Here is an 11332-nt window from a genome sequence, read left to right on the forward strand (position 1 = left end):
TCAACATTGTCCAATGTGAAAAATAATTAAAAACCTATGACTAAGTTTAAATTTGTGTCATTTAAAATAAAATAAAATACATTCTGTTCTCAGTGGTACATTAGCTGCCCATTGTAAGGGCTCAGTAGCACTGTGTTGTGTGACTTGTCATGCAGACATACACTTAACTCTCATCAAAAAAATTTCTTTAAAAAAAAAAGTTTCTTTTGGCCCTTACAAGCAGACATGAACAGCTAGACAAAAAGGAGACTAAAATGGGTTTTTGGCAAAAGCTGGTGATAGTGGTTGTAGTCAAATAATAAAGTCATACCACAAGTTCAGATTCTATCTGTGGGCCAGGAATCAACAAACGTTTTCTGTAAAGGGCCTCATGGTGATTACCCCAATGATAAAATTTGCCTCTGTCACATAAGATAAACCATCATAGCTATGTTCCAAATGCACTTTTTTTTTTGAGGTAACTGGCAATAGACAATGGGCTGATGGTCTATAGACCAACATTTACTGATAAAAACAGCCCTTTAGCAACTACTTGAGTATCTTAGGTATTTAAATATGTGCTTTAAAAAGACTATTCTGATAGTAAATTAATGATGGTCTTAAGAAATATACAAGGTAAGACTCAGTATTACAGTCAAAGAAGATAAAGATTTGAATTCTAAATATAGCCTATTGAATATCATTGAAGGTATGGGAATGCATTTGTTTCTGTTGGGTAATGGGGTACTTGTAACAAAGTGGAAATGTGAAATGAATTGGAATTATAAGTCTTGGGTTATCTGGGTAGGTGGTGACTGTATGCTTCCAATTATAGGAGATAGGAAGACAGATTTAGAGAATGATGATGACTTCATTTAATATCTGGTGATAGTTGATGTGCCAGAGATGTGAATCATAAACAGAGGGGTAATGACTAAAGCCTTGACAGATAGAAAAATACTCAGGACAATACCTCAAATAACTAAAATGAAAAGATTTGAGGTACAACTATAGCCAAAACATTTAAGAGTTAATGAAAAAATAAAAATGTTTCTGTTAATTTTGTGCTGAGATGCATTTTTGGAATGGTGCCCAGAATTGACATCATCATCAAAACAAACAAACAAACGAATGAACAAACAAAAAACATGGGGCCGGAGTGGTGGCACAGTGATAGGGCATTTGCCTTGCATGTGACTGACCTAGGACGGATTGCAATTCGATCCTCTGGAGTCCCATATGGTCCCCCAAGCCAGGAGCAATTTCTGAATGCATAGCTGGAGTAACCCCTGAGTGTCACTGGGTGTGGCCAAAAATTAAAAAAAAAAAAAACAGCCCACCATCAAATTTTCTGACACCTCTGGTCTATAATATGATTAACTGCAGTGATAGCTATGACTTTTCATGGTCGTGTATTTTCTTTTCCTATTATCTGTTAGTACTATTTAAAAGGAGGAAGATGGGGGCCAGAGCAGTGGCACAGCAGTAGGGCATTTGCCTTGCATGCTGCTGACCTAAGAGGGACAGTAGTTCGACCCCCCCCCCCCCAGCCTCCCATATGGTTCCCCAAGCCAGGAGCGATTTCTGAGTGCACAGCCAGGAGTAAGCCCTGAGTAACCGTGTGGCCCCAAAACCAAAAATAAAATAAAATGAAAGGGGGAGATGGATATGATGGCAATTATATGTCTAGCAATGTCTACTAGAGAGTGGAAGAGATCTTGCTAGCTTACCAGGTGATTTCCGCAGAACTTCCTGGGTAAACTTCAATCTGTGAAAGTTGCAAAGTGGGCCCAGAGAGATAGCACAGCAGTGTTTGCTTTGCAAGCAGCCGAGCCAGAACCTAAGGTGGTTGGTTCAAATTCCGGTGTCCTATATGGTCCCCTGTGCCTGCCAGGAGCTATTTCTGAGCAGACAGCCAGGAGTAACCCCTGAGCACCGCCGGGTGTGACCCCAAAACTAAAAATAAATAAATAAAAATAAAATTTATAAAAAAAAAGAAAGTTGCAAAGTAAAGTGACTAGATAACCCTGCAACTGTCACAAGTTTCTAATTTTAGGGTACATAAAACCACAAACAGTAGGTTTCTTAAGACTAAGGAGTTCTAGATGCTAAAGAGATAGTATAAGGTGCAGGGCAGTTGCCTTTCATGTGACCTATCTGGGTTTTGTCCCATGGCCCCTGAACCTGCCTGGAGTCATTTCTGAGTGCACAGTCAGGAGTAACCCCTGAGAACTGTGCATGGACTAAAATCAAAACAAAAAGAGAGAGAAAGAAAGAAAGGGAATTCTAGAATTTTATTCAATAATTTCTCTTGATACTTACTGCATACTTGATAGATGAATATCTCACTCAAAGCTTGGATTTAAGGTTTGTAGTTTAAAAATTTGTCTTAAACTATCATAACAATGGTAGTGAGTGAGAGAAACAAAATGCCTCTCTTGAATACAGATAGCGAAGTAGGAGGAGGGAAATGGGGGGCATTGGTGATGATAATATTGCACTGGTGAAAGGGGATATGTCTTTTTTTTATAACTGAAACCCAACTAAAAGTATGTTTGTAATCATGGTGCTTAAATTAAAATATTAATTTAAAAAATAAAAAAATAAAATTGTCTTAAAGCATAAAAAATATGACAAAAACATGCTCATGGCTTTCAAGAGCATTTTTTGAGAGTAATAATCTCTCAAATATTGCTTACCTAGAGCATGAAGATATGAGGACTGCACATTTTAAACATTTTACTACCTCTCTATAGGCCACATTAAGGGTGAAATTAAATTTAATAATAATAATAATAATAATAATAATAATAATGGTCCCTTTATATTTGGTAACCAATTAACTTAGCAAGTAAGACTAGTATAGTTTAAGTGGCTTTATAGTTATACTAGAGGATGCCTTTGTTTTTATTTTTATTTATTTATTTATTGCTTTTGGAGCCAGATCTATTGGCACTCAGGAGTTTCTCCTGGCTCTGTGCTTAGCACTCCTGGCATGATTGGGTTCCATATGGGATGCCTGGGATTGAACCCAGGTCAGGTATGTGCAAGTCAAAAACCCTACCCTCTGTGCTACTGCTATAGCTCCATGTCCTCACTTTTTGTATGAGCTTCTCTCTGCTCTTTGACCAGACTATGCCCTGCTCAGAAAAATTACTCTGAGAATACATAAGATTGCCTGAGTAGAAAAAAGTCTCCTTAATATCTAGAGTAGAGTTTGTAAACTAAATAAAGCTCCCTTTACATATTTATTTTTTCATTTTTATTTTTTTGACTTTTTTTTTTTTGGTTTTTGGGCCACACCTGTTTGATGCTCAGGGGTTACTCCTGGCTATGCACCCAGAAATCGCCCCTGGCTTGGGGGAACCATATGGGACACCGGGAGATCGAACCGCTGTCTGTCCTACGCTAGCGCTTGCAAGGCAGGCACCTTACCTCTAGTGCCACCTTCCCGGCCCCTATACCACATATTTAAAGTTCACCTTATAAGTGTGAGATAGAAGAGTAGGTAATACTATTAGTAGTTAAGATAAATTAGCCTGGGGCCGGAGAGATAGCACAGCGGTAAGGCGTTTGCCTTAGACACAGAAGGATGGATGGTGGTTTGAATCCTGGCATCCCTTATGGTCCCCTGAGCCTGCCAGGAGCGATTTCTGAGCATAGAGCCAAGAATAACCTCTGAGTGCTGCCAGGTGTGACCCAAAAAATAAAATAAAATAAAATAAATTAGCCTATATATTTCGTGGTGGTGGTAATACTGAATGGTGAGAGGAATGCCATTTCTTGGTACTTGGGGCCATGAAGTTCCAAAGATGGAATCCAGAGTCTTACAGGCAGAGTCTTATACCCTATCATTTGAACCATAACTATGGCTCTATATTCTAATTTTGTTTTCTGGTATAGGGTTTTTGGACCACACCTCACAGTGCTAAGGGACTAGTTCTAGTTATACTCAGGATAGCCTGTGTTGTTGGGGATAGAACTCGGGCTTCCTGCTTGGGAAGCATACACCTGTGGTCTTTAGGTTATCTCTGTCCCTATAGTCTTCTGATACTGAATTCCTATTAAAAACAAGCTTTTTAAAAAAATTTTTTTAAGTTTTGGGGTCACACCCGGTGGCACTCAGGGGTTACTCCTGGCTCTGTGCTCAGAAATTGCTCCTGTCAGGCACGGGGGACCATATGGGAAGCTGGGATTCGAACCACCATTTGTCCTGGATTGGCTGTATGCAAGGCAAACACCTTACCTCTGTGCTATCTCTCCAGCCCCATATTGCCACAAGCTTAAAAAAACTAAATAAAACAATAAACTTAGGAAAGTACATGAACAAGAATACAAGTGAATATTGTGATGAAGAGGAGTGATGGTGGAGAGGATGAGTGAAGCAATCCAAGTCAATGTTAAGATATATTATAAAACACAGAAAAGGTACTCAAAAGAGAGCCACAATATAAAATGATTGAAGAATTAAAAAGTCAGGAAAGAGATGCTCAAATAAATAGCTTCACACTTAATTTTTTTCATGTCAGAAAAAAATTGCAAACACAAGATGGAAAAAATGGCAGAGTAATGATATTTATTCTATAAAACAATAGTATTATAATCTGTCTGGTGGTTTTTTGATTGTGGGTCCATCAGGCAGTGCTCAGGAACTGCTCCAGGCCTGATGCTTTAAATGTCATTCCTGGCAGTCCTCAGGGGTCCTCGACCAATAGAACACCAGAACATACAGCATGCATTCCAACCCTTTCAGCTATCTCCTGGTTTCCCCAAAGATGCCGGTTTTAAAAGGCATTATAGCAGCTAAGACCAATTCATGAAGGATAAAAGCAAGATGTATAAGGACAAATAGTTGTTATAAAATAAACAGAAAAATATAGCATATAAAATATTTGTACAAATGAGATCAAAATTTAATGTATTCTAAATTAAGAATGTAAATGTAAGACTATTATTTTATTACAAGCACTTAATAACTTTTTCATAAATATTTGTCCAGGGTTCTTTCTAAATCACTGAGCCATCTTCTGGGCTCTTTCGTTCCTGGGATCACTAACTGTAGGGCTGTCAGGATTACCTCAGAGCATGTGGCAACCCTGGAATTTTCAGTAAGGACCTTGTGTTCACTAGCTGAGTTAAGCTATGGAATCTTTCAGGCCCTCTGGAACCATGAATTCAGAGTATTGGGGCTGCTCTGATAGAGTGCAATGTAAAGTAACACAAGTACGATGGCAAGAGGGACATGTGGAAAATCTTATACTGTGTACAGGTATGTTTAGAAGAATAATAAAATTTTAACTGTGACTAGAAAGAACATATATATTTTTAATGTTCTCTTTATGGTCCTGCATTAAAAAACAAAACATCATCTAGTGTAGCAGGCAGATAACCTTTTTTTTGTACGCAGCCAATCTAGATTCAGTTCCAGGTACCACTTATGGTCCCCTAAGTCCCACCAGGATTGATCTTTGAGCAGAGTTAGAAATAGCCCTGAGCATCACTGGGTGTGCCCCCAAACAAAATTAAAAGGATTTTGTCATCATGCATCTCATTTTCACAGGAGGAGAAAATGAAAAAGCCATTTGTGTTTAGAAGAGAAAATAGTACATTAAACAGGATTACAAGATACTAGAAATACATTATCATATGCAGTATATAGGATGCATTAGCTAATACAGAAGATGGATTATATTCTGCTAAGATTTCCAGCTTAATTTTCTAGTTTATTTGACATGGATACTCCCAGTGTTATCATAAAATATTGCATGCATATCCAAAACTTGAATTAGAAATTAAATACTAATATCAATCTTTTAGATTATTTGAGGGGGGGTTGGGTCACATTCGGCAGTGCTCAAGGGTGTGCAGGCAGTGCTCCTGGCTCTACACTCAGAAATAGCTCCTGGCAAGCTCAGGGGACCATGTGGGATGCCGGGATTTGAACCACCAACCTTCTGCATGCAAGGCAAATGCCTTTACCTCCATGTTATCTCTCAGGCCCCAATCCTTTAGATTCTATAACTGCTACTTTGTTACTGTATTGTTTTATAGCACACACTCATATATTCATTTACTCAATGGTGTTTTATGCATTTTAAGGTGAGTTGCAGGCAATCCAATATTTTATTTAATATTGAATATCCTCCAATTCCTTCTGCATGAACATAGGCATGTGTTTAGATCTGATATTCTTTTTCAGACCTAAAAAGTTTCCATTTTAAACAGGTTAAAATACATGCCACCTATTTGGTAGGAATAGTTTGTTAAACTTCACCCTGACTCTATAGTTATAGGCAATGTCATTTATTCAACATACACAATATTAAATCTAAGAAAGGAAATGAATGATCTGATGTTGTCAATTGCAATGTTTCCAGATAGAAGGAAATAAGTGTCTATCTCATATAACATAATCAAGTGAATCTGATAATGAATACAAATTTAACATTAATGAAGAGAGGCATCAACTGGAAACCCAGCTACTACCAAATGCTTTTGGAAAAACAGAATTTATATTCTGGCCATATGATTAACCTGACCTTTTATCTCCTCTATGAGTCTCAGATACCAACATATACTAGTTTTTTAGAATAACTAAACTAGATAGTCACCATATTTGAATTGGGCCAGTTCCATAGACTTACTCTTTTCTCAAATGAGATGTAAACTGAGCTGTGAAAGATTATGGCTACAGTGGCCCATGCAGAAGGAACTGGCCCTTTCAGTAGGAGAGGGTGGGCCAAGACCCTATCCTGCTGAAGCCACATTTACTGTCTCCATCACCAAGAATAATCATTTCCCTAAAGGCTCTGCCTCATCACTGCCCCACTATAATTTCCTTAGAGGACACTGCTCTTACGACACTTCAGTAGACTGGTTTTTGGAATGACATCACCAGGACTTTTTTGAGTGAGTTTGGGTACCCTCCCTACATATCTTCCTTCTTCTGAGGCTGGCAGCTGAGTACATCCCTAAAAGTACTAGTGTCAGTAATAGGTCTTTGAATTTCTGGACAACTTCGTTTGTTTGTTGCTTTAATCCCTAAAGGAACAGCCTAATTTAACAGAATAGACAGCTAACAATAAGAGTTTACTAAGCCCTTCTACCATTATATTGATGATTTCATTGGAGATATAGTAATTTTCACAAACGTGCTCGCTACTGTTCTTTTCCTTCTCTTCCATTTAATTTTTTTCTTTCTATTATTTTCAATAACTTTGCTTTTACTTATCTGGAAGCAAATGTATTATGATCAATATGTCAAATATGTGGTGAATTTTCTTTAAATAAATAAAAATAAATTAAAAAATAATATCTACACTAATAACATATAGAATCTCTGTTGAAATCACTTATTGATGCAATACTTATAGCCATTTACTTAATGATAGAAACAAGTATGCAGCTATTATAAATATACATATTATATACATATATTACAAATATATATATGCCACCTTCCCAATTTTGGTTTGATGAAGCAAAAATGTTAGTTGCTCAAAGAGTAATCTGGAGTGGATTTCTTAGTATTATATTAGGGGAGAGAGACAGAAAATCAGAGACAGAAAGAGACAGAAAGACAGAGACAGGGGCCGGAGAGATAGCTTGGAGGTAGAGCATTTGCCTTGCATGCAGAAGGACAGTGGTTCGAATCCCGGCATCCCATATGGTCCCCTGAACCTGCCAGGAGAGATTTCTGAGCGTAGAGCCAGGAGTAACCCCTGAGCGCTGCTGGGTGTGACCCATAAAAGCAAAAACGAAAACAAGAAAATAACAACAACAACAACAACAACAACAAAAAAGGAAAGACAGAGGCAGAGAAAGAGAATGAATTAAATTGGAGGACTTAACATGTGGTAGAGAGGAACTGAAAACAGGAATATAGAAGATTCAGCATGTACAGAAATTATATCTGGTTTTTCATGCTGGACTAGCCACTAAGACATGGTTATTCGGGCCATTTTCTAAAACTCCTCTAAGCTCTGATTCTTCAAATTGAGTCAGCACTCATTCAGGTTGACTTTTACACACTTACTGAAAACTGAAACATCTGCACTATGTGAGGTCAGTAACTACAGTGTACTTTGCTTAGAAATCAGAAGTTACAAGGATTCCTTATCCTTAGGCTTTTCTTTGTTTGATAGTTAAACATGCAGTCCAGAAATTCCCCCATACTCACTCTGCCCTCCCTCACCACTTGGGTAATTTAATTTGAACCTTGTGTCCTTTCAGCCCTTACACTTTAGACTCTGCTAGTGCAAAATCCTCATTCAGATTTGAGATGCTGTTTCCCATGGTGGTGGTTAAAAATATTATAATTAATTTCTTTTGGAGGAGTGTTTTCTTGTGATAAAGTAAACTGAACTGTTCTTAGAAAGTTCTAGTAGTTATTTTGGATTATGTACAAACACTGACAGATCAAAATGTTTTCACAAAATGAAACCCCTTCCAAATGCTTATTAAAGCGTTTTTTTTTTTTTTTTTTTTACTGGATTCACATAAATCCTTCATCTAAATATCTGTCATCCATCAAATTCAAGAGTTGCTTATTTCAACTCCATTGCTTTTGCTCTACTCAGATTTACATAAGGTTTTAATTTAATATAGATTTATTCGTTTTGTAGTTTAAATTTATATAACAGTTATTCTGAACTTTGATTTCCTATTTCTACTAGCTTTTTTTTTAAAAGACATGTAATAAATTTTGAATTTTATTTTCTGGACCACACCTGATGGTGCTTAGAGACTAATCCTGGTTTTGTGAGCAGGAGTGAAGCAGTGGCTTCAAATTGGAGTTGTTAGGATTCAAGGTAAGTGCATGAGCCTGAACTATCTGTCTAGTCCCTAAAATTTAGAAAGTTTTAATAAAAACTGTGAATTTTTATGGAATCAGTATTTTGTTTGTTTGTTTGTTTGGGCCACACATGGCAGTGCATGGGGTTACTTCTGACTCTGCACTCAGAAATCACTCCTTTCAGGCTCAGATGGAACCTAGGCCAGTCTCAGGCTGGCTGTGTGCAAGGCAAATTTCTTACTGCTGTGCTATCTATTACTCTGGCTCCTGGAATCAATATTTTTAAAATGTATATACTTGTGTGAAAGTGGGACTAATAAAGAAAAAAATAATCCAATCTTTAAAGAAGGGGAACATTCATTTTTTTTTCTGATTTTTAATGTGTCAGGAATTGTTGTTTTTAATTAAATAATTTCTTTATTTAAACACTGTGATTACAAACATAATTGTAATTGGGTTTCAGACATAACAAGAACACTCCCCTTCACCCATGCAATCTTCCCATCACCAATGCCCCCATTTTTTCCCTCCCCCACAACGCCTGTGTTCGAGACAGGCTTTCTACATCCTTCACTCACTGATATTGTTATATTTCTCAGCTTAGTTATTTCTCTAACTGCACTCACCACTCTTAGTGGTAAGCTTCTTATCTTTAGCCGGTCCTTCCGGTCCTCAACTCTGGGAATTATTATTATTTTTTGTATTTTAATATTTTTATTTTCCATGATTATAAATTTAAGAATATGTGTGTATTGCATATAAAATAAACCACAACATATGTAAAGCCACTGTTGACTGAGAAAAGAAAATGTTATTATTACCATAGAATTAAAAGGACCTGAGAATTGGTAATTGCCGCTTGCTTAATAAAACCCTAAAATGTTTTTGTAAGTATGCCTATTAAAGTTCATCTGTACAAATAATATAGAAATAATTTTATATACATTATGAAATAAAATAACTAAAACGTTTTGCAGAGCCATTTTAAGAGTAAACAAAATTTTTATTACCCCAATGGATCTTCAACTTTTATGAAAGTTTAGAAACTTGATATTAGTTATTAATTTTCTTCCTCCCTTTATTGTTGCTGTCATAGGAGGTTTCACACAGGCTGTGTTACTCACATATTTTAGTTGTAGTGATGCCCAGGCTCACATAATTTATATGTGCTGGCATGGCACACCTTTGTTGCCATGCCAGCTATCACAGGAAGCACTGCCCCAGTATATGGGGGTGATTGCAATGATCATTCTCCCAGCACATACCTACAGAGCAGGCACTCTACCATGAAACTATTCTTGACTCTTGATTTTATTCAGTACCTCTAAGGCTGATGTGTGAAATATATTTCTGACCATATAAACTGATGTAAAATTTGAATATTCATCTAAACTGATGTATTCATCTAAACTGATTCATCTAAACTGTATTCATCTAAACTGATGAATATTCATATAAACTGATGTAAAATTTGAATATTCATAAAAATAAATGAGACATAGTTATAGCATCTAGAACAAAAGAGTGCTTGGGTTTGTTTTCATTGGAGAGCCAAATTGTAATTAGAATTTCATTTGGTGAACAAGGTGTTAAAAATAGATCATTGATTGAATAATTTTTGTTAATTTGTTTGGCTTTTGGACCTTATGCTGTAATTCTTGGGGGACTATTCCTGGCTCAATACTTGGTGATTATTCCTGGGTATGTTTGAAGAGCTAATATTCTTATTCTTTGTATCAATTTTTTTTGTTTGTTTTTGGGCTGCACCTGGTGATGCTCAGGGGTTACTCCTGGCTCTGCATTCAGAAATTGCTCCTGGCTTGGGGGACCATATGGGATGCCGGAGATCGAACCCAGGTTCGTCCTGGGTCAGCCGTGTGCAAGGCAAATAATGCCCTACTGCTAGCTATCATTCCAGCTCCTCTTTATTTCAATTTTTGTGCTAACATTTTACAGTCTTTACTAAGTAATGCAATTATTACTTTGATCTGGTAAATCAGCTTGAAACCTATATATATATATATATGTATATATATATATGTATATATATTTTTTTGGTCCCCCAATTTACAATACAGACCAGGCAAAGGGCCTGTGCTGAGGTGTATATGGGGTGCATTTACTGTACCTCCTCTTTCTATATGGGAATTATTTTTATGTACTTAATTTTTCTTAAAACCCATAGATGAGTGAGACGATTCTGTGTCTCTCTCTCTTCCTTTGACTAATGTTACTCAGCATAAAAGATTCCATGTATAGAAAAATGTCATGACTTCATTTCTTCTGATGGCTGCATAATAATCCATTGTGTATATGTACCAAGTTTCTTTAGCCATTCATCTGTTGAAGCGCATCTTGGTTGTTTTCGGAGTCTAATGTGCCAGGAATTAAACCCAGGGACTTAGACATGCAAATGTTCTACTGTTGATCTCTAGCCTCATTCCTGGAAAATATCCTTTAAACACTTGCTAAAACTTCTCAAAACATTTATTTTAACTATGTTTATTTTAACATCGTTAATATTTTGCTCACAATATGAATATTTTGAAAAGAATTTGC

At 36.7% G+C, this 11332-nt stretch overlaps 1 pseudogene; it reads right to left on the reverse strand.

Annotated features, from left to right (window-relative positions):
* Nucleotides 1-10826: 10826 nt before the first annotated feature.
* LOC126002729 (uncharacterized) lies at nt 10827-10973 on the reverse strand (annotated as a pseudogene).
* Nucleotides 10974-11332: the final 359 nt, after the last annotated feature.

Source organism: Suncus etruscus, chromosome 2 (genome assembly GCF_024139225.1).
Source record: "Suncus etruscus isolate mSunEtr1 chromosome 2, mSunEtr1.pri.cur, whole genome shotgun sequence".
Classification (NCBI taxonomy): domain Eukaryota; kingdom Metazoa; phylum Chordata; class Mammalia; order Eulipotyphla; family Soricidae; genus Suncus; species Suncus etruscus.